Here is a 25,761-nt window from a genome sequence, read left to right as displayed (position 1 = left end):
CCAAAATTTTAGAAAACTTTTTCAGTGATAATAGTGGCTCCACTTTGGATAGCGTGCCCTTGTGGTACACTAAGAACCTATAGTTCTAGTGCTTCTATCCATCCTTTAGAATAGAATTCTGAAATGCTGCCCAATCTGCTTTCCAAGATTTAATGATTTCTGCAAGAGGGACTCAACTTGTACCTACTAAAAGAAATTGCTCATTCAACCTACCCTAATCTTATTTACACATTCCTACCTACCCTATCAGCTGCAATTTCCACTTTAGGTCAGGAAACACGATATTTCCAATAAAGCCAATCAATTGCCTTTTCTGATATTTGAGGCTCTTAACTGCATTCGACCTCAAAATAACCATGATAGTGAGATGACCAAATCAACTTATAATGTACCTGATCCTCATAATGCAAATGAAAATGAAATACTGGTGTGCAAAGCTTTTCCATGTATTCATTTATAGGGTTAAACAGGACATGGTTATTTTGATGATCATCATAACATTATACATCTTTAGACAACTGATTCTCAGCCACACACGATTCCTTTGATATGTTATCCAACTTCTTTTCTGAATTATTCCCACAAACAATGTAATTTTCCTCATTATTAGGATCATTCATTGACGTAAGCTGCTGCAAAGATGACATAAAAAATAAACCTTTTCCTCTGCCTGAGGGTTATAAAAGCTATCTTCCAGTACTTCTTGGTGTTTTCAATTATTTTCATCTTCATTATGATTCGAAGACTGACAAGTCTACTACATCTCTACATCAATCTCGGAGGATGTAATATGATTTTCATAGGTATACTCTTGCTAATTTCTATGTTGCATGTCATGGGATGTTATCCTTTCTTCTAGCTGTTGAAATGTATTGTTATGAAGAGCCTCTAAAATTTCTTTATCCATAAATTTATCATCATCATTACAATCCTCCAAATAAGACTCAAAGAATGTTTACAACAATCTTTGACCAGAAATAAGGAAGGATGACATTCTTTATACATCTCATATAATTTGTCATGAAAATTAGCAAGCGAATATATTGAACCATTTTCCAAACTTTTATACCAAGACCATGCTTTTCCTTCTGAATTGGTCATAAACATATTCATGAGACAATCTTTAGGGAACTAAATCTTAAGACTGCGTACATGCATATGGAACCTAACCAAATGAAGAGCAACATTGTCTTTATTTTCATCTTTGAATATTGGAAGATCATCTAACCAATCAACCTTTGGCATAGGATTTGGAAAACCAGGGATACGAGACCAATTCATAGGCGCATACCTAGCATTCATTGCTGCAATGGAACTCATCTTGAAACTTCATCAACCTACTAATCTTCTAGCAGTGGAGTCACCTTCCAATTTTTTATTTGATGTGTGGAGTTGCCAAGGTAGTTTTGCAGCCTCGAAAAGTTTCCTGAGCTCCTGCTACCTTCAGAAGTTTAGCTTATTGATTTTCGGGAAAGAGTAATCTTTAGACTCCCGGCAGACGCACCAAAATGTTATCACAAAACCAGATCCTGATAGGCTCTTGACTAGGAGGACTTTGTGTAACTCTTTCAAACCAACTTTTGGTTGAGGCTTAGCCTCCTCAACCTGAGAGGGCTCTCTCACTAGGTTAAATATTTTTTGTAAAGATTAGATGGCTAACTCTATGAAACAAGTGAAGCAATGTGAATGGTTGAACACAATCAGTAAACATTCATTGGGCTTATGGAGTCAAGAAATGCTTCAGTATGACAATAATATTAACATTGCATGGAAGTCAGGGCATCTGGAATTCAACATATCAGTAACACATCAGAAATATGTAGGAAGACACAGTCTACAAATACATGAAGGAAGTTAGAGAATTGCCAATGAGTTCTAAGTAATCATGCATTCATACTACTGCAAGCAATGAAAAGAGGACAACCATAGGACAATTAAAACATTGAACTCTTTATGAATCCTGAGAAGCAAAGCCAAATCACTGTATTATATTAAAACATAGTCTTACACAATAGCACAGTAGAGTGTTCTTTGAAAAATTTCCAACCCCAGGTGCATTACATCTCTTGTCATATATAGAGTTTCCTTACAAGTTTGAATTCCTTCCTCCACCAAGAGGGGAATTCGAATTTCTCTAGACCTGACACCTATTGAACTTTAAACAAACTATTAATTAAAACTGACTGTAAACTGACAGTCTTAGAGACCTAATTTGACTAGGAGTCTAACTCCTTATCTATGCTAGCAACAACCTTAGCTATGAAAACAAACTCGTTCTTTTAAATCTGTCCCTCTTCATATTTGGATTAAGTGATGACTTTAAACTTCATGTTGGCCTTTGATTGCTTTTCCTCTAATTGTCCCTGCATACTAGGAAAATTGCCCCTATTTTTTCTGCTTTGGTCTCCAAAGTGGTTCCTCGAATTCTGCTAACAATTTTATCCCTTTTAATAACATGTGATGCCTTGAATTAGACGAAAGGTCCTGCTCATATACTCGTGATAAGACAAAACCCCTTAGATGCTGGTTGAAGCATGACAACTATCTGATCTACGAATTGACTGTTGTTTTCGTAGTGCAGAGTTTGGAGTTATTAAATGCCTCTCATTCTTTGAATTTTCCTTTGCCTAGTATTAAAATTTTTTGAGGTGGCCCCTTTGTATCTTATACAAAAACATTCTTTCATAATGATTCCCCCTTTTCATTTCAAAATTGATTCAAAAAAAAAAAATGGCAGCTTCAACAATTTTGTAGCATGCTACGAAACTGCTGTGCATTATATTTCATTTGTAGCAGTTTCGTAGCGCATTAAAAACACAGTTTTTGTCATTCTTGGGATTTTTAATGGCTTCCCCATATGAAAATGGGCCAAACAAAATTGACATTTTCCATCCAAAAATAATCTTCAATCTTCAAAAAGTAAGTTTCACATCAAAATTGTGTCAAAATTTCTTCACTTACTGTCAGGTTCATTTATGCTGAGACTGTTCTTCTGGTTCATTCAGTTGAATATTCAAATCTTCAATCTTCCTGTCTTTTCATCATTCAGATTTTAGTTCTTAATTTTTCATTGACCCTTATGATATATCTTTCCTCTTTTATTGCAGGGACGGTCCAAGTGAAATATTCGTGATAACTGCACACTGTTTCATATCTTGGAACTTTTCCATGTTCCCAACTGGCTATCACTCTTTTGAATTTTTTTTCAACTACATGTTTCCTTGCCCTTTCCTTGCTTTGGGAAATCTCAAGATTGGTAGACACCAATTTCTTTTTGATCTCCTCAAAGCTATCTTCCTTGTGAGTGATAACTATCTTTCCTCTATCATCTTTGTGCACTAGTGATGATCGTACTGATGGAACCACCGAATCTTCAAAGAATTCTGCAAGCTCCCCTATCTCACTTGCTTCTTGCTCTGCCTCTTGTATTCTTCTTAAATGTCTAGTCACAGGTCTTCTTGGCTTGAACATAAACTCTGATACCTGGTCATCAAATTAAAGCGTTTTAGAAGATTTAACTCTTTTTTTTTTGTTCTTACCCGCTTCAAGTAAATCTGCTTGGACTAGAGGAGTCTCTTCTATATCGATAGCCTGGAGGAGATCGTTCAAACTTCCCTTTGAAGTTGGGCTTTCATTAGAAATCACTGTCTTCCCATTTTCCTTGGCTAATTGACTTCTTGTTACTCTTCTTTGGACAGTTTTATCAACAGACTGCTCTTGTACCACCTCATTGATCTGAACCTTCTTCCTCTATGACTGTTGAGGGGTGTCTTGAACTACTAGTGGTGTCATAGGCTCCTTCACCTACTTTCTAGCTTTCAATTTCACAAACCTAGTTGATCTTGTTTCCTCCTAATGACTTATTGCTGGTGAAGAAATCTCCTTAGCATTAGGACTAAGTCCTATTTCTGTTTTAAAGCCTGTCATAAACAAGAAAGCAAACCATTCTCTTCCAATCTTTTGAAGCTCATGTAAAACAATCAACTTGATCAACCCATGATGGAATAAGGAGGTTTCACAAGCTTCTTTCTTCAATTGAACCTTATCAGACATTTTGCCTAAGCTATGAAACAAATAAAAAGGTAAATCAAGAGATATTTTTCCAGTGAAATGTAAGAGGAGCTTAAAATGGTAAGAGTACACCTTATGATATATTCCCTCACAGGTAAAATATCTTTGGATGCATGTTAGCAAGTTGGCATATGAATCCTTAAAATAGCTTCTGGGAACTGATTTGGTTAAGTCCGAGCCTATGGATTTTGGCTTCAAAAATTCTTGGCAGGGTGCCATTTCAAATTTAAGGTTCTTGTTACTGGCCTCTTCGTATCTCGGTGACTGCAAATATGACCTCAGGAGAAATTGGAATTTGTAGCGCTCCAACTCTTGAATTCAAACCAGTGAAATTGAAAGCAAAATCTTTGGTTACTTGAATGTGACCACCTTGAAGTTTTTCGCAGAATCTCCAATAGCCCACCTGTTTGAATGCATGTTCAACCTCTCTGCTTCTCATGAGCACATCTAAACCTTCAGGTTCAGCTCTAAGACACCACCATAATCTATGATTTTTCCTTTCTTCATAAATGTCTATGACATCTCTACAAGCAAACTTGAAGATAAACCTGCACTGCATTGGTTTGAACACTGCCTTGCTTGAATTTGAAACTGAGAACTGCCTCGCTTGAGCCTTCAAAAAGTTCTAATGAGTGCCATCCTTAAGCTTGCCAATTGTCTTCTTATGCATGAAAGGAACATGGGAAAGACCAAGACTAACTCACCTCACCTTACTTTTTTGAAATTTGAAAGAATGCGTACAAGACATCTAACGAATCTAATGATGAGAATGAATGGCTGAATGTGATAGGCATGGTTCAAGGACTGACACTTGGTGATGAAATATTAATAGATTTTTATGGAAAAGAAAACTAGACAAGATCTGACACGAATCCTCGATTTCGTAGTGCAACCAGTGCAAATTCTGTGTTTTGCGTTACGAAAAATCCTAACTACGAATCCCTGATTTCGTAGTGCATATAGTGTATTTTCTGAGTTTTGCGCTATGATAACTCCCAGGCAATTTCGTAGCACATGTAAATTTTGAAACAGCCTTAACACATGACACTTTGAAAAAATGTGGGATCAATGGTGGGTAAAACAAGATTTTTGACCTTATGTGATAATGGGAACATGACTCCACTCTATGACTTAGACTCTAAAACAAAACATAAAAATGACTTGACCATGTCTAACACAAAAACTTTGGAACCATGCAGGTTCTCCAAAATTTTAGAAAACTTTTTCAGTGATAACACCTGCATTAGCTAAAAATATGATTTCTGTAAGCAAGCTGGATGATGCAGGTGTAAAAATAGTGTTCGAGAAGGATACCTGCAAGATTGTTTGAGGAGCACATGTATTGATGCAGGGAGTTCAGACTGGAACTCTGTACAAGCTGAAAAGTAGCACTATTGTTGATGGATGCAACAATTCTGTGGTTCCTGAAAGTGGAGCAGGAAATCTAGTGGTCTATGGAGAGAAGACCATGTTGTGGCATCAAAGGCTTAGACATATTGGAGAGAAGGGCCTTCGAATACTTCATGGTAAAGGTATGGTAGAAGGTATGAGTAATAGCTCTTTGGATTTTGATTTCTATGAAATTTGTGTATATGGGAAGCAGAGTCGGATGAGTTTCCCATCTAATGGTAAGAGGGCAAAACATATATTAGAGCTTGTGCATAGTGATGTGTTTGGACATGTGAAGGTTCCATCACTGGGTAAGTTTGTGTACATTGTATCATTTATAGATGACTTCTCAAGGAATACGTGGATATATTTCCTTAAGAAGAAATCTGAAGTCTTTGACAGGTTTAAAGAATTCAAGGCTCTGGTAGAAAACCAGACAGAGAAGAAGATAAAGGTGCTAAGTACAAATAACGGTGGAGAGTTTTGCAGTAAGGAATTTGAAGAATTCTGTAAGAAGTGTGGCATAGCATGGTAGAAGACTACTCCATATACACTCATCAAAATGGAGTTGCAGAAAGAATGAACAAGACGTTGATGGAAAGGGCAAGAAGCATGCTTAGTGGTGCCAGATTAGGACAGGAATTCTAGGCGGAGGTGATGGAGACAACATGTTACTTGGTCAATAGGTCACCTTCATCAACATTGGAGGATAAAACTCCACAAGAGGTATGGATTGGTAATAAACACTTTCTTTCACATCTGAGGGTATTTGGATGTGATGCATATGTACATGTTCCAAAGGAGAAATGAACCAAATTGAATAGTAAATATGAAAAGTGCATCTTTATTGGGTATAAGGATGGTTTAAAGGGTTATAAGCTTTGGAACCTAGTAACAAGGAAGGTTGTGTACAACCGAGATGTGGTGTTCAGAGGGGTGAAATATGTTATTAAACATGAATTCCAACCAAAGTAACCTGAGAAGATAGAGTTTGAGCTAAAGGAGGAAGAATCAGACTCTACAGCAGAGGAGGAATCAGAAGATGAAGAGCCACAAACTTCGGGTGTGAGAATATCATTTCAAGAAAGAAGACAGCCAAAAAGGTATAGTCCATCTGCTTTCTGTTCAAATTTTTCTTTATTTGTTACTGATCATGATCCCAAACCTATGAAGGAAGTAGTAGATTCAGAGGATGGAAAACTTTGGAAAGAGGCCATGGTTGATGAAATGGCATCTTTGCACAAAAATGAGGCTTGGGATCTGGTGGAGTTTTTGGTTGGAAGGAAACCCATTGGTAGCAAATGGGTGTTCAAGAAGAAGACAAAATGTAAAAGGAAATGTGGAGAAATACAAAGCTTGGTTGGTAGCAAAAGGTTATTCCTAGGCGCCGGGAATTAATTTTGGTGATATTTTTTCTCATGTTGCCAAGGTAACTTCTATTAGATTACTTTTATTTGTTGCTGTTGCTTTTTATTTTGAGGTAGAATAGATGGATGTGAAGACAACATTTCTTCACAGGGATTTGGAAGAGGAGATCTACATGAAGCAACCTAAAGTCTTTGCAGTGAAGGGTAAGAAAGAACTGGTATGCAAGTTAAAGAAGTTTCTCTATGGGTTAAAACAGTCACAAAAAATGTGGTATCATAAATTTGATACATTTATACGGGGACTTGGCTTCATTAGAAGTAAAGCAGATTACTGTGTGTATTTTAAATTAATTGGTGATCGTGTTATTTCTGGTCTTGTATGTGGATGATATGTTGTTGGTTGGAAATGACAAAGAAATTATCCAAGATTTGAAGACCTAATTGTCCTCCAAATTCGACATGAAAGATCTTGGTGCTGAAAACTATATTTTGGGCATGGAAATTAAAAGAGATCAGGCAAAGAGGAAGCTCTATTTAAACCAAAGGAAGTATGTCGAGACAATACTGCAGAGGTTTAATATGTAGGATAGTAAACCGGTGAAGGTTCATATTCCTATAGGTGTAAAGTTATCTGCTGAATAGTGTCCCAAGACACAAGAAGAGGAAGAGGATATGTCCCGCGTTCCATATGCAAGTGCAGTTGGTAGCCTGATGTATGCAATGGTCTGTACTAGACCAAGCATTGCACATGCAGTGTGAGTATTGAGTAGGTTTATGTCAAAACTAGGGAAGGAGTATTGGACAACAGTGAAGCGAGTTTTCAGGTATTTGCGTGGCACTAGTGATTATGGGTTGTGCTATCAAGGAAGACCAGGATTGGATAGAGTTTTGGATATTCGTGGCTTTGTTGATGCGGATTGGGCTAGAGATCTAGATCAGAGAAGATATATAAGTGGGTATGTGTTTAACCTATTTGGAGGTGTAGTCAGTTGGATGAGTAAGAAACAATCTGTAGTGGCACTATCAAGTATAGAGGCAGAATACATGATAGCCACTCATGCAAGCAAGGAAACAATCTGGTTGCAGAGATTGTGTTCAAGTATGGGGTTAGTACAGGGATCTATAAGGATAGACCATGATAGGAAAAGTGCAATTTTCTTGGCAAAGAACCCTGCATATCATTCAAAGACAAAGCACATTGATGTTCAGTATCACTTTGTGAGGGATATGATAGAAGACAAAAAGGTGTTGCTGGTAAAGGTGGACACTTTGAAGAATACTGCAGATGCATTGACAAAATATGTGAGCTCTGAGAAGTTCTCTTGGTGTAGAGAAACAATGGGCGTTGCAGGGCTGGATAAATGACTAATCTCTCTTGTGGCCCCTTGTGGAAAGAAAACAACAAGTGGGAGAACGTTGGGTTGTGTTATATTCTTTCCATGACTACCCCACGTAGTTAACTGGGGGGTTAGGAGGGGGGTGGAGCCCCTCCTTCATTGCACCGATTGTGCAGTGGGGGAAGTCATAGGGGGTTTGAGGGGTGCAGGTAACCCACTCTATGGGGTCCAGGGCAACACCCCGGAATATTTTGGTTTTGGACCCTATGTTAGGTTGGGCAGACCCACCTATGGCTTTGTGCATGATTTTCACACATGTTTTTGGACGCGATGGTTTTCAGTCGATGGTTTTGGATGTGATGGTTTTCAGTCCATGGTATTGGATGCTTTGGCATGTATAAATATGTATTATAACATTAAAATTAAAATAATGAAAAATCAAGTTGGTAGTCTCGGTTTTGGGATCCAGGGGAAAATCTCTGTGTGTATGGGTTTTATGTGTTATGCTCTCCCATTGTTTATTTTTTGTGTTTTAGAATTCGTAGGTAGATAATTTCTGTACGGGGTTAAAACATACAAGTCTATTACCTTGTCATGTTAATACAAAGTGTGTTTCCTACAACTTCTCACACATGTCAACCACATTTTCCATATATCAAGACAATCATATCTATTTATTTGAAATCAACCTTTACCAAGACTAACAATCATGTTATAATCCATAGTGAACTCATAGTCATTAGAAATAATGCTATAACTATCACCTACTATACTCAAGCACATATCAACTATCTCAACACATATGTGTTAGTACAATCATCTTGAAAGAATATCATTTGAACACATACTCATATTATGCAGTTCACCAAACATTCAACCAACTTGCAAACATACCATGTTGCATAAGTCAACTAGACGACATAATAAACACCAAACACTGGAACACTAAATAGATGACATAATAAAAAAATCAAGCACCAAATATATGACATAAGAGAACTCATACCTTAATGTATCTTAGGGGAGGCAATACTGTTTGCACAATCAATCTAGTTAGCACGATATAACTTTACAACATGTCAAATCAAACATAAACAAGATCACGATATCCATAACACAAACTAGTTAACATGTTCACATTATAAACTCATAAGCAATTATAATTCATGCATAAAAATCACGTGTGAAAAGTCATGACAAATATGTCGGCTCATACCTGAATATCATAACCATAACCATCTGCATAGTCCCATCCAATTTAGCATGATACGTATAACATCAAGATATTAATGTTATAACCCTAATCATCAAGTTAACTAACATATAACAACAATCATTTAACATATAACATGCTCATCAACAACATATAACCTAATCATCAATCTAACTATAATATAAAAACAACAAGTTAACCTATAACATACTCATCAACAACATATAACATGATCATCAATTTATCTAACATAAAATAAAAATGGCAATGCATACAACCATAGGTTACAACCATTCTTGGCTATCTAACACATGTGCATATAACTACACTAATCAACTAACATCTATCATGTATGTAACCATAACATCAAAAACATGTACATAAACCTAATGTATATAAACCTAATGCACATAATAATCCTTAACTATACCTGCATGCCAAACATGCAATACCTGTATGATGATCTTCTCTTACCCCAAAGTCTAATGCTGCAACCTCATTATGATGATTTGCATCTCTTGCTCTATCTCAGCCAAAACATTAGTATCATAACAACCAATAGCACTATGATGAACTAAATTGCATACAATGACTTCACAAGGCATCTTTGAGCTACTATTCATGCATATGGTTATGGTTACAATGAGTACAAAACTAGATACTCACCATATCAACTACACTAACCATGACCTCATGCATGAAAACAACAACCACATCACATGAACTTGATGATATGTGATCATTGATGTGCATAACAATGCATACTAAACCATACACACATGAAGACATACTCCGTGACAACACCTTCAACCTTCACATGGTGACGTCACTACAACCATGATCAACACCATGCAAATGCAAAAAACACAAGGATTACATGTGTATTATACCTAGGGGGGATAATATGGGGTACGGAGGGAGGTTCCAAAGGGAATAATGTAATAATAGGATGGGCCATAATAATAAATAAAGTGGTTAACCCGTATCATGTAAGGGACCACAAGTAGTTAGCAATAATGTAATAAGCCCATTATATTAGATAGATGGTATTGAGGGAACCATGGTAATGACTCTTGGTATTGTATGTATGAGACCTATATAGAGGCTAGAGACTCCCCATTGAGAGATGTCAAGGAACGTTGTATGAACAAGCATATGGCTTGTGGAGTGAGAGATGTCAAGGAACGTTGTATGAACAAGCATATGGCTTGTGGAGTGTTCTCCTTCCTTAAGGAGTGAATGTATGGTGTTGCCCTAACTTAAGGGTTTGATAAATAATAAAGAAGCATTTATATCTATTTCTATCTTATTATTTATGGGTATATTTTCGTTATCATATATTTTCAGGTCAGATCCATTACAGTTGGTAATAGAGCACTTTCTTGGGCAAAGCAGATGTTTTTTTAATAATTTTTGTAGGAACTTTTTGGGGTGTCGAGTTTGCAGATCAGATATGTATGTTCTGGAGAAAAATTTGTAGAATTTAATTGTAGATCTGGGTTTTTTGCGAAAAAATTCCCAATTAAAAAAAAAATCGGCTGAATCGGAGTTCGGATAAGGGAGATATCGTTGATTTAAAAATCAACTGTGTTGTAGACATTTTTCAGGGTGACAAGTTTGCAGATCAGATCTGTACGTTCTGGGGAAACATTTGTAGAATCAAATTGCAGATCTGGGATCTTTGCAAACAAACACCTAGTTTCAGAAACAAAATCAATCGAATCAGAGTATGGAGGGAGATATTGCTGAGTTAAAATCAGCTCTTGTTTCAGAAATTTTGTGACAGTGGGATAGTTGCATCGCGAATATGAAATTCCAGTGCCTAGATTAGGATTTCTATCACATGGGAAGATGTAGAATGGTTGTTCCATTTCCGAAAATAGGACATAATAGGGATTCTGAGAAATATTGACTAAATTGTAGCCATTTCAAATTTTCGCCAAGTAAGTGATTTTTTTTCAAAACCCTCTTCATGGCTTCTATCAAGGTTCTATATTTTACAGGAAAAGATAATGGTACTACTATTGAAGAATTCATAGAAAGACAAAAGTCAGTATGGGAAAAACAATGGAAAGGTTTAGTATGGCTTAGTATGAGAGATGAGTCCGCAAAATGGTTTATATTAGTTGAGAGAAATAAGTTGTACAGCCTTTCAGATGACGAATTTGAAAAAGTTCTTTTAGACAAATGGTCTCATGCTAGAAAATAGGAGAATGAGACATGTAAGGGTTATTTTCTACTGGTATATCCTTATTGTAGTTTCATGGATGTATTCAGAAGGAGAAGGTCACTGTTTTTAATCCTAGTTGCAAGCATAATTTTATCAATGTTAATTTGGCAAAAAAATTGCAAGTTCCAACAAAACACATTGAAAACACACAGGTTGATAATGAGGATGTTTAAGTTTATAAAGATTTGAAGCTTCTATGGATAAGTATGTGTTGCATTGTGATTTTTATGCTTCAGATATGGATAACATGGATGTTGTTTTGAGATATCCTTGGATGGAATATGTGGGTACTATCAATATTAATGTGCAGAAGAAATTCCTGAAACTCTGGTATAAAAAGAAGAAAATTGAATTGCAGTATATTTCCATCAATAGACAAATAGAGTCCAAGGAGGATGAAGCAGAAGATGTTCTAGGGATTGACACATCAAATGATGAGCCCTTTATGGTCAACAACCAAACACAAACATCAAACCCGATACTAGAAAAACTTGTTGAGTCCAAGGAAGCTGAAGCAGAAAATGTTACAAGTGCGGATACATCAGATGAGAAACCCATGGTTGAAGTAATATTGGAAGATAATAAACAAAAACATACACCACAACATGTACCAGATACCAATCAGGCTCCATTATGTGGTGAATTAAAGAAAGATACACTGTTGGTTAAAACTTCAGCATATCACCACCCACATCACCCCACAAGAAAAAAACCAACACGATGGCAACAAATTAGCCACGAGGACAACAAACCCCGCATAAGAAATAGAGAGGGGTGACAATCCACCTGCTACACATCAACATAGAAGAAGAGCCACCAGGTTCAAATTCCATCTCAAGCGAGTGAGGCACTAGCTAGATTGAGGGTTCACCTTTCTCTTGGATGGCTAGATGCACATGCATGGTACTAGTGGACTACTCTTTTGAGTAAATCTTATTATTTGTGTTCTTCTTATGTTTTAGGGATGAAATGTGTTTAAAGGGGGTGGAATGTAATATACCTGGGGGGATAGTATGGGGTACAGAGGGAGGTACGAAAGGGAATAATGTAATAATAAGATGGGCCATAGTAATAAATAAAGTGGTTAACCCGTATCATGTAAGGGACCAGAAGTAGTTAGCAATAATATAATAAGCCCATTGTATTAGATAGATGGTATTGAGGGAACCATGGTAATGACCCATGGTATTGTATGTATGAGGCCTATATTGAGGCTAGAGACTCCCCATGGAGAGGTGTCAAGAAATATTTTATGAACAAGCATATGGCTTGTGGAGTGTTCTACTTCCTTAAGGAGTGAATGTATGGTGTTGCCCTACCTTAAGGATTTGATCAATAATAAAGAAGCATTTCTATCTATTTCTATCTTATTATTTCTGGGTATATTTTCTTTATCATATATTTGCAGGTTAGATCCATTACAACATGCATAAGGAACACATATGCAACCAACATGAAAGCATTATCAACACATAGCCCAAGGAGAGTGCAAACATGCCCTAATACCACTCTATAACACCCCCCTCCCACATCTAACCAAGCAACCGGCCAACCAGGGTAAACATGCAACAAGAGGATACTAGGATATGATTCAACCTCCTAGGTAACCTTAAGGAAATGGAATCGATAGAAACAAAACATATAGACCTCCCTTAGGTGCTTTAGGTCCCTAGGAGCTAATCCACCACTCTAGGTGCCCAACCCCTGAGTTAACTTAGCATTTACATGAATTAAACCCAGAGTCACTCCCATGAAAAGGAATGCATGCGACTGTAAACCTATAGTCACTCCCACAGTGCCTGAAAGGGGAGACTGCAGTCTCTATCAACCAGGTCTGTGCTAGAGATTGCGATATTTAAGCCACTTTTTCAGGTTTAGCCTCCAAACCAATGTCAAGAACTTGATGAGACTCTAAAAGACATTAAATGACACACAGGCAAAGCCTCTGACAAAAAACTTGATCAAGGGCTTGACCTAATCAAGCATAACTGTTGGGGAAAAGTGATTTCCTATCATTTAATTTGTCAACCCAGGTGTTTCGTAAACTTGTGAAGCATGCATGCACTGTAAGTGCTAGAAATTGTCTTTCAGTTTAGATCAATCTAACTACAAAATAACAAAAACCAATTCATCTAATTTATGAAATAAAATAATGAAAATGAAATTAAACTAACCTGTGAAATAAAAAACAACTAATGTATACTTAGTTACTCCAACATTTAATTATGAAGTGTTACCTTCTTGAGATGATGTGTAAGCAACTATTCATACTTTGACTTCTAATGTCCTAGAAAATCAAGTAAAGTGTGCAGAAAATAACTCAATAATTGCATTTATCAAATATTCAACCATTCAATCTTGAAACATGATTAAATCAATTTCTTAGAATGTTCTTTAGGAATATCAGTTAATGTAATTAAATGAGGATCTTAAAAGCAAATATAAAAGCACAAAAAAGTAAAACTCAATGATTGCATAGGTTGAACATTCAATCAGCCAATTTGAAGTCACCTTCTTGGCCTGATCCTTTATTCAATTATAAAATGAATTGATGGTTTGATCTGAGGAAGTAACTAACAAAACATGAAAGGAAACTAAATAACTATGAGCCCTTGCCTCAAACTTAATCCAATTAGAAAATACATAAATCTTCCCTATTGAAATGTTTTTAGAAAAGCAAAGATTACATAGTCATTCTAAAACTAATACTAAGAAAGCAAATAAACTTTAATCTATGAAAGCAATTAAATCTCACAATCATTAGATGGCCATTCCAATGGTGTATCAGGATGGCAAGTGAAGAAGCTCCAAATGCAAGCAAAACTAAATCTTTAAATCTCCAAGTATAAGCTCCAAATTCTCCATTAAAAACATGAGCATTTCTCCAACTTTACACATGCCTTTCAAAGGAGAAGGCTCTCCTATTTATACAAAAACATAAGAAGCTACCCTATTTAATGTGGATCTACTAAAATCTTATATAGTTACAACCAAATAGCTCATAATGGGACACATATCCCCTAGGTGTCTCACAGAGTTCTAGTCCAAATAAGAAATGATGAGACACCTCATAGAGTTACAATCCAAATAGGACACATATCCTTCTTTGACCTTTATCCAAATCTCCTTTGAAGGGAATTCGAATTTGAGCATTAGAGGCCACATAAGGGTGCCTTGGAAGCTTCCAAATGACCTACACATGTCATGAAACTCAAGCCATATATATAGATACATGAAACCATGTTAATTTCCTAGTTTTTAATCATAAATTCACTTTAAACACATAAAATAAATAACTTTGGTAAATAAGGATCCTAACCCATATATTTATGAAAATGGTGGCTAATGAAAGGTATATGGTTATGGAGTTGCGCATGTGAGTGAAATGGTGGCGATAAAGGTGAAAGTGGATGTCATTTTGAAGACATTTTGGAGGTCCAACAATAACCACAACATACACTTTGTCAAACACTTAGTAAATATGCAACCTACAGGCGTAAATAACAAATCTGAGCATAGGGGTCTCATACTTATCTGAGATTCACTATGAAGCATTGTCTCCTTATCACATTAGCTGCCATTTCATCCATTAGGTCATATGTACATTAATCATTCAATAACAAGTAATAACATGATGAGAGACATACATAACTGTTGTTATAAAATACATGCATATCCAACATAGTAGGGACATAAATACCAATGAAATCACAACCATATAAACCAAATATAATCCATCATAATGCTCATAGTTATACAAGGAGAAATAAAATTTCATTACTGATGAAAAATCCAAACCTAGGATGGGACTTCCATGTTCCGCCCGACCGTATAATGGAGCCAAATCTCGATTCAGCCATTCACCCCTGTGCCATATTCCAAGCATGAATATGGGATCTCATAGAACATATCAACCAAAACTCATCTAGGGCTTCTATAGGCCATCCACATAAACCCATCAAATAGTGATTCCACCTCATGGTTGGACATCAAAAAACCATCATCAGATTGGTCTCCACCCAAGCTTTCCAGGGCTTCCAGAGAATTTGTCCAACCAAAGCTTCCAGGACTAGTAACTCAACCCGCAACTTATACAGGGCTTCTAGAGAGTTTGTCCAACTAAGGCTTCTAGGACTAGTAACTCAGCCCACCTAGGGATTCCAAATCATTTGTCCAACCTAGGCTTCCAGGACTAGTAACTCTAACCAAGATGTTACAAGGCTTCTAGAGCGTTTGTTCAACCAGGGCTTCCAGGACTAGTAACTCAACCCAAGATAAGGAAACATGAGAACCAACAAAAGAAAACAGTGAAAGTAAACCCACAATCACCATGGCTATCCGAGAAATGGAAAGGATAGGAAATACACTGTCAATCCCAACCATTCTCCATGCCAATGACATATCACAAAATAAAATCCACATGCATATGCCATGCATGCCAGAACTAGTGAAGGAAACATACATAGAACTCGGTACCTGCAAGAAAACTGATGTAGATTCCAATCTCGATGCCCTCTTGCACTTTCCTTCTCTTCCTTTGCCTTCATTCTCCAAGAATCCAAATATGCCACACCCTCAAGAGTACTCCAAGAAAACTATAGGTTTCTAAGAGTATGAAAGAGAGAGAGAGAGTAATGAGAGAGCTCCAAAAATGCACTGACCATGTCCTGCCCAGTGATCCTCAAAATCCTTTTTATTAGTGAGGCCTCTATTTTCTTCATTCTCCATTATTTTCCTTCAATTTCCTCCTCACATGCAACTTGTGACCTTTCACCTCCCTTGTCTCCTAATTTCCATTATTTTCATAAATAAATGTGCCAAAATGCCATTTTTCCTTTCCAAAGCCTTAGCCATTTCCATTGCCAATTTCCTTAGCCATAATAAACCAAATAAACACCATCTAGGATGTTTCCCCCACCATTCAGCTTGGAATACGTGTCCCATCATCGTGGCCTTATATATTTTTACATGAGTTTTTAACCAGGGATGTTACAATACTAGATATCTATATGCTTGGATCAATCGCGAAAAAAAGTTTTTCATAGAGCTTGATGCAACTCTCATTATCACAATAGATCATAGTTGGATCCATCATCTAACCAAATAATGCAATCAATATCTTTCTCATCTAGATTGCCTCACATGTTTCTTTATTGGCAACCATGTATTCTGCTTCTAGTGAGCTGGGTGCCACATATCTTTGCTTCTTGTTGTACCAAGAAAGCACTATGGACCCAACTCTGAAAATTCTAGCTGATTTAATATTTCTGCTTGATGGACTCCCTATCCAATATGCATCTGTGAAGCTACATAACTTCACTCCCTTTGTCTGTCTCTACCATAGTCCAAAATGGGTAGTGCCTCTGAGGTACCATAAAACATGCTTAGTTTCCCTCCAAAATAGTTTGGTTGGCCAAACCATAGCTTGTCTCAGCTGGTTTTCTGCATAACACATATTTAGTCATGTTCTCACAAGATACATTAGTTAACCCACCAACTACTGGTAAATAGTAACATCTAATTCCTTACCTGAAGTGGAATCCTCTTTCCTCTAGTTGGTTGCTAGAGGTGTCTCCATGGGTTTGCAACTATTCATATTGAAAATATGAAATATCTCATTGGCATACTTTCCCTAAGAGACAAAAAGTTCCCCATCACCTTGCCATACTTCCAATTCGAGGAAGTAGTGCATGAGACCCATGTCCTTCATTTCAAACTCTCTTGCAAGGTCCTCCTTGCAAGATCTGATCAACTGCTCATCACTAGTTAAAATAAAATCATCAACATATAAGACAATAACCAACAATTTACCTTCTACCAAGATATACTAGACATTTGCATCCACTTCACTTTTGGTGAATCCCAAACTGGTGAGATAGATATTGATCCTAGTGTACCAAGCACATGGTGCTTACTTGAGACCATGCAATGCTCGCTTGAGTATGCACACATGAGACTCCCAATCAAAGTATCGAAGCCTTCTGGTTGCTCGATATACACCTCCTCCGCAATAACTCCATTGAGGAATGTTGTTTTCACATCCATCTCGTGGATCTTCCACCCCATCTACGCAACTAGAGAAAGAATTGATCTAATGGATGAGTACCTTGTTATAGGAGAAAAGGTCTCCTTATAGTCAATCCCCTCAACTTGAGAGTACCCCTTGGCCACAAATCTAGCCTTGCACTTTTCTATGCTTCCATCTACTGCATGCTTTACCTTGAAGATCCATCTCGAACCCACAAATAATTTACCTATTAGTATTGGGATCACTTCCCAAACACTATTATTTACAATGGATTCATATTCCTCCACCATTGCATCAACCCATACAGGTTCCTCTACTTCTTCCTCTAAATAAGATGGTTCAGTCTCTACAAGCTCAGTCATTAGAGCCATGTATCCAGTGTACTGATCTGGTGACCTTCTCTTCCTGCTCTAATTTGAAGGAGCACCCACATTCTCCCTCGCATCCTGCACAAATCTCTCGACTTCTCTGGTCCTTTTTCTACCTTCTTTGGATTGTTCTACTTTTGTGGTTGTTTCCAATCTCTACTCCTCAACTTGTGGCTATTACACAACTTCTTGAGGTTCCTCCTTTGGAGCTAACAACTCCTATTCTAGTGGGACATGAAGCTCCCTCTCAAGAGAGAAAAACATCTCTTTATCTTCATCAATTTTTACATCCCTTCACACAACTATAATTTTGAGGGATGGAAAGTACACACGGTAGTTGTGGGGAGTTTCTGTGTAACCCACAAATACCCCCAATTCTATTGTCAACTCATGCTTCTTCCTTGATTCTTTGGAGACATGGTAATAAATAGAGGCTCCAAAAATCCTAAAGTATGACACATCTGACTTTCTCCCCGAGAAAGCCTCCTACGGTGTAATCTTGTCTAGAATTTGATGAGGACTCTGGTTCATCTAATATACTGTTGTGTTGGATGCGTCAGCCCACAAATGTAGAGGTAGGCCTTGGTCATGCAACATTGCCCTTGCTGCTCCTACAATACTATAGTTCTTTCTCTCAGCCACTCCATTATGTTGTGGGTTGTGGGGTATCGTCAACTCTTGTCGAATGCCTGTTGGGCTTCCAATTTGTCTTATTTTCATTCATTTCTCTCATGTTGCTTTTTGGTTAAATGATTAACTTTTGCGAATATTTGTTACCTTCCTTGTTTTAACATGATTAAAACATTATTAATTAAGGTTTGTATGTTGCAGGCATAAACATGTCTTATACAACCTTTGAACCTGTATTTACTTGCTTGCACCATTGCACTTACCTTCCTACACCATGCAATGGATTCCTGCACCATTTACCTGCTTGCACTCCAAAGGATTCCTAGACTGCATTCACATTCTCTGTGCCTGTACTCGAACCCTCCATTCATGGGGATCAAATTGTATCAGTTGTTGACTTGTATAAGGATTTTGTTCCTTGGCTTGCTATGGCACATATGGGTTATTACTTCAGTCAGACGCAGATGTTAATTGTTTGGATGCCAATGGTGAAATGGTTGAAGTGCATCGTGGTCACGACTAAGGAATCCGATAAGTATTATCATTTCAATGACAACTATGTTCTTCCTTCTCATGTCGATGCCGATACAGCAATAAGCTCAACATAAACTCTGTCATCACAATGCCCTGCCATCTTGCCAATCGATTCTGCTACCACAAAGAACCCATCGAGCCTTTGATATTGGCCCAGGCATTTGCACGATAGCGGAACGATGCCATTGCCTGCTATGTGTCAGATAATGGAGGAGCTCTTCTCACATTCGAAGCCATGGCAGAAGCTGCAAGCTTTGTAGATATTTGGGTTCCTTTCTGTCACAAGCATAACATTGAACCCCGCAATTTCAGCAGTACATGTGACCTTACCAAGAACAAATTGCGTCCAGACATTGTCAAGGACCATAGAAAGGTTAAGAGGGAATATGATGAGTTTAATGTGTGAATCAATGAACTTCTTGATCCAATTCGGCATAGATCAGATGCGTATAATGCTCAAGTTTCAAAAGCCACATGAATGGCTGATGGCATTCATTGGCCCGGAACTTGGACAGTGCCCGGTCTAGAACATTCAAGGGGAGATCATGCTGGAATTACAAACCTGCCCTAGTGGTTGCCCATTTCTTGATGAGAGGTCCCAGAATATACACTAAAAGCATCGCCAAACAACAGTGATGAATATGGAGATTGTTGTTATGGTGATCGTTCTAGATTCAGTGCTCATTATGGTTATGATAAGTCTGGGTCAATATGAATTTGATCGAAGGAGATATGCGCTGAATCTCTGATGCCAACCTGTGAGTAGCTCACGCAAGGAGGAAATCAATTAAGCCAAATCACACCTCAACAACCACTCCAAGAAAAATGGAACGATTCACAAGAATTTTTCCCTCTTTCAATATTTAGTTGCAAAACTAATTCTTATTCCAACAAATTGTTAAAACTAATAATCTTCTATATTTTAATTGGCTAAATTAAAAGGCCCAGTTTGTAATTCAATTCTATATAATAGATTGTCGAGAGCAAGAACATTTAGTCAATTAATTAGACAATTAGACAGTAAGGAAGGAAATCGATTGAGCTAGGGACAATGTGCATGAGAGGAAGGTGCAGAAGGGAAGAGGAGATGTCCCAATGTAGCCTCACGCAATTCATAATTGGTGGATCACTCCTCTTGTCTTGTTGGAGCTGAGCATTGTCTGCTTGATGTAAATATTGTTTTTTAGGAATTAATTGAAGCAATTTTCATCTATGTTTTATCTATTTATTTATTGCATCTAATGATTTTGACTACTGTGTGATCCAGGTTAATTGAGAGTGTGAGCTGGCTGGGTTGGCCACCAGACCAGCTTGACACCACTCTATAGTTAAGGAATTTAGACTTCTGTGATCCATAATATTGTTAGATAATCTTCGGCAAAATCACTCTATAGTTCTGCAACCTTTGTCTCCATCGTAGACAACCGCTTGTCTACCTTTGTTTCGTCCTCCATCTGTATTCCTCCCAATTTATGATCAGGTTTTGTCACTCCAATGGTTGGGACACCAATGGGTACATCTCCTTTTCCATCATAAATGAAGAGCTTTCTCAAATGTGGCACGACCATGGCTTCAAACTGCTTCATAAATTCCATCCCTAATACTGCCTCATAGTCATCTATCCGCACTATGGTGAAGTCCACCCTTCCGGTCCATTCACCAAGCGTAGTGTCTACCTTCTCAGCCATACCAAGGATTTTCATCGGAGGAGCATTCACTGTCTTCATTTGTGCCTTCACAGGTACAAATTTCAGCCCAAGTCTCCTGGCGGTGTCTTCACTCATGAAGTTATGTGAAGCCCCACTATCAACCATAGTGAGTACATCAGCTCCACCAATCTATAGTTCTTAAATTAATTAGCATTTAGATTATTATTTACTATGTGAGTTTATTTAAATACTTTTCAATCTCTTTTCCTTCTTCAAGTTAATGTCATTTAATTTGTTGCAATATTTTATCTTAAGTTTTAAAGTTAATTTGATTTGCTGCAAATTGTTCGTATTTCATTTGTTGCATCAAGGGTTGTGCTTGGAGATTTCTTCTTATCAAATTGCATCCAAATTGTCTTTGCCTTTATGAGCTCTAACGTTCAAATGATCGATACCCATTTAATTAATATTCGAGAACCTGAGATCGACTTGAGTATTTATGGTTTTGAAAGTCAACATTTATAAAAAGGAAATTGCACTATGTATGACACTGATAATGTTTAATTGTTATTGTAGTTTCCCGATAAACTTTTGGACAGTTCTACACGATTCATTTTTAGGGACAAGGAAGGCAAGAGATTCATATTAATTTAATTCTTTCATAAATTATATACACAGTATATTTACTTACCGATGCTTTCAAGTTAATTTCACACAGAATTAGTACAAGAAGAATTAGTACAGGCAGAATGATTTTGAATTTCTTTTGAATTCCTTCTAGCATTTACAGTCTCTCGATATTGTGTCGACACTGTTTGGTTTCCAATTATGATTCCCTTTCTGTTTGCTCGTACTTAGAATTTCCTTTCGCATTGGTTTGATTTTTATTTCCACCATGATTTAATAGTTTGGATTGGTGTTTCTTGAATTCTATTTTAGTGCAGGATTTCATTTATTGATGAGATTAATACGCAACATAAACTAGCATTTGTTTTGCAGGTTGCCAGGGGCTTTCTTTGGCATTTCCAGTGCTGCATCTCGAAGTTCACGAACTATCCAAATTGACAAATTAAATGTTGGTACATTTATAGACCCTATACTGCACCCAACATTTTGGCACTGTTGCTGGGGAGGTGCCAAGAGATTGACCTTGGTGATCTGCCGCATTTTTTTCTTTCCTTCACCTAGTTTCTCTTGCAATTTTATGTTCTTTGAATTTATTTCTTTCATGCACTGTTGCTTTAAGGTTTCTCATTTTATTTGATGTTGAAAGAACTCCCCATCTTATATATATATATATATATATATATATATATATATATGTATGTATGTATGGATATATATATATATATATATATATATATGTATGTATGTATGGATATATATATATATATATATATATATGTATGTATGTATATCTATATATATATGTAGGTATGTATATATATATATACATACATACATACATATATATATATATATATATATATATATATATATATATACATATATATACCTACATACATATATATACCTACATACACCATTCATGTGCTAATGAATGTACCAGTTGGCTTGTTAAAAACAGGAAAATGGTATTTTGGGGAATCATCTAATGAGGAATTTTTATGCTGCTACAGAGACATACAATTCATCCAATGAAGAATTAACAATTGAAAAATTTAATATTTTGATTGAACATAAAAATGATATTATTAAATCTTTGATTTTGAAATTGGATGATTTGCAGGAAGAGTGGAAGCAGGATGAAAACCCACCGCTTATCTTTTGTGCCAACTGTAGAAAGAAACACCTCCTTGGAAAGTGTCCACTTAATAGCTTGAAAATTTGCAAAATTTTTTAAGAGGATCATCCAACAGAACGTTTCCCATCACTACCAAGATTACTGCTAGGTTGAAAGTGCAAAACGTTAATATCAAAATATAAAGTTGTCTCTAACTTTCCACTTTATGGTGATGATAAATTAATTAAATAATATAAAGTGGCAGTTTTACACAATACAACATGCTGAAGCGATTCAATGGTTTCACACTTACCAAGATGCTACCACCTCCTTGTAATATGATTCTCAATGCTACCACCTCCTTTTCATATGGTTCTCCTCACTCACCAAAGTGTCACCACCACCTCAACATCATCACACTTAACAAAATGCCACCACCTATCTTATCCTATGATTCAAACTCCTCACTAACCAAAGTGTCACCACCACCACCTGAACTTCATCACACTTAACAAAATGCCACCACCTATGTTATACTATGATTCAAACTCCTCACTAACCAAAGTGTCACCACCACCACTTGAACTTCATCACACTTAACAAAATGCCACCACCTATCTTATACCATGATTCAAACTCTCCTCTAATAAGATCAACACTAAAATAATTGGTTATATAAATTCCTATCAATATGTGAGAGTAGGGTAACTAAGATATTAAAGGTCTCAAGAATATATATATTAAAATTGTTTAATTGAATATTAATGAGATATTTATTTATTTTAAATTTATCATTTGTAAATTTTAATAAAAATATTTTTAATGGTATAAAGTAAAAAACATTATTTTGTTTTTTTTTAATTAATATATTTATAAAGTGACATTTTGGAGGCAATTCAATTGGCGATCTTTGTGAAAATGAAGTGTTATGTACCATGAGATTCTAGGTTCAAATCCCTTAAGTTTATCTGTGGTCGTGTGCTGGAAGTGACGTGGTTCACCTAGGGATTATAATGGTAATAGTTAGAATCGACCCTGTCATATGAGTATGAGACTGATCTAATTGTCAATTCCTCTCTCTCTCTCTCTCTCTCTCTCTCTCTATCTCTCTCTCTCTCTTGCTCTCTCTCTCTATCTCCCTCCCTCTCTCTCTTTCTCTCTCTCTCTCTCTCTCATATGAGTATGAGACCGATCTAATTGTCAATTCCTCTCTCTCTCTCTCTCTCTCTCTGTCTCTCTTTGTCGCTCTCTCTCCCCCCCCCCCTCTCTCCCTCAACCCTGTGTCATATGAGTATGAGACCAATCTAATTGTCAATTCCTCTCTCTCTCTCTCTCGACCTTGTGTCATATGAGTATGAGACCGATCTAATTGTCAATTTCTCTCCTTCTCTCTCTCCCCCTCCCTATGACCCCGTGCCATATGAGTATGAGACTGATCTAATTGTCAATTCCTCCCTCTCTCTCTCTCCCCCTCAACCCTGTGTTATATGAATATGAGACCGATCTAATTGTCAATTTCTCTCTCTCTCTCTCTCTCTCTCTCTCTCTCTCTCTCTCTCTCTCCCTCGACCTTGTGTCAGATGACTATGAGACTGATCTAATTGTCAATTCCTCTCTCTCTCTCTCTCTCTCTCTCTCTCTCTCTCTCTCTCTCTCTCTCATATGAGTATGAGATCGGTTACCATTGGTTTACTCTCTCTCACCCCCTCTCTCCCTCAATTTAGTGTGAGTGAGGATTAGTTCTTTTTACCATTGGTTTACTCTATCTTAGCAACCATTTAAGTATGGTTTTCTCATAAAAAATTTTAAACATTAAATAAGTGGTTTTCTCATAAAAAAAATTAAACATTATATGTGTGGTTTTCTCATAAAAAAATTTAAACATTAGGCATGTGTTTATTGGAGGTGAAAGATAAATTTAATTGTCTTCTTCTTGTCCACATGGTCTTGGATAAATGGTGATTGGGTGCTTTGTTAAGACACTCCTTGATGTGAATTCACTGATTCAGTTCCCTTCCCTGATCGAGGTGATATATTGGACATGTGAAGATGTAGTCCTACCAAGCTTACAAAAAAAATTGTGGTTTCTTCTTCTTCTTTCCTTAGTAGAAAATAAATTAAATTTTCTCCCAAAATATACATATATCATCCTCCTCAAAAGACACAAAAAGTGCCTACAAAAACAATTTTACTAAATTCTTATTCAACTAAAATAAAACTTTTACAAAAACACTTATTTACTAAAGGACCATGATCATAAAAATCCCAACCTATATCTTCTAAATGGATGTCTTGCACTGATATCCAAAAAACCATTACATCAAAATGTTGTAAAAGAATGATGGATATTAAAGAAAAAAAGACACATCTTGAATCAATTAGTCATCATAGAGTTCATGGATTATAAAGGTCCTTTCTTGGATAGACAAAGCTTCCTTGGAGAGCCCATCAACCTTGATGTTTGGTTCCCTATAGATTTATGAGAAAGAAGTCTAAGCAAAGCTTTAAATGCACTCCTTGATCTAGTTAAAAAGAAATTGAAGTCTCAAATTATAAACTTTGAAATTTATTTTTACCCACTCTATGATCACTTTGGAGTCTTTGCGATCCAGAATGGATCTTGAATAAAACTCTAAGTCTAATTCTTTAAATATGTTAACAAAGGAAAGAATCGACAGAGTTATAAAATAGAGTAAAGTGAAGGTTGAAGTATTGTTGAATTAGAGCCATTGGATCAGGCCGATCAATGGTCCAGATCAAATCGGCAGATTGCATCGAAGATATCACAGTCGACGGAGTGTATCGGAGGTAGCCCTATGGAAGTTGTGATCGTGATCCAGTGACACAGTGTAGATCGTTGATCGAGTGAGTAGATCAATGGCGAGGATGATAATATCGCATCACAACGATACAAGGGGTGATACCAATGGACCCGCAACCCTGCGATATGTGTTACGCCAATATCAGTGATCAACAGACTCGAAAGGAATTATATATGCAGCTCTAGAAAATTTGAGTGTTGATATAAAAGTGTTTTGTCAGGCTTTTTCTGTGTATTGGTGTATTTCTGTTATAAAACCGAAATACAAAGGAGACATGGAATATGGCGCTACAATGATAAAACATGGACCCGAAAGGATTTATGAATGAAACTTTATGTTATTTGGGGTCTCTGGTAAATGGTATTTCGGGCGGGCTTCA

The sequence above is a fragment of the Pinus tabuliformis genome, chromosome J (genome assembly GCF_031772625.1).
Source record: "Pinus tabuliformis cultivar Carrire ecotype Pingquan chromosome J, CPIR1, whole genome shotgun sequence".
Taxonomy (NCBI): domain Eukaryota; kingdom Viridiplantae; phylum Streptophyta; class Pinopsida; order Pinales; family Pinaceae; genus Pinus; species Pinus tabuliformis.
This window is presented reverse-complemented; position numbering follows the sequence as displayed.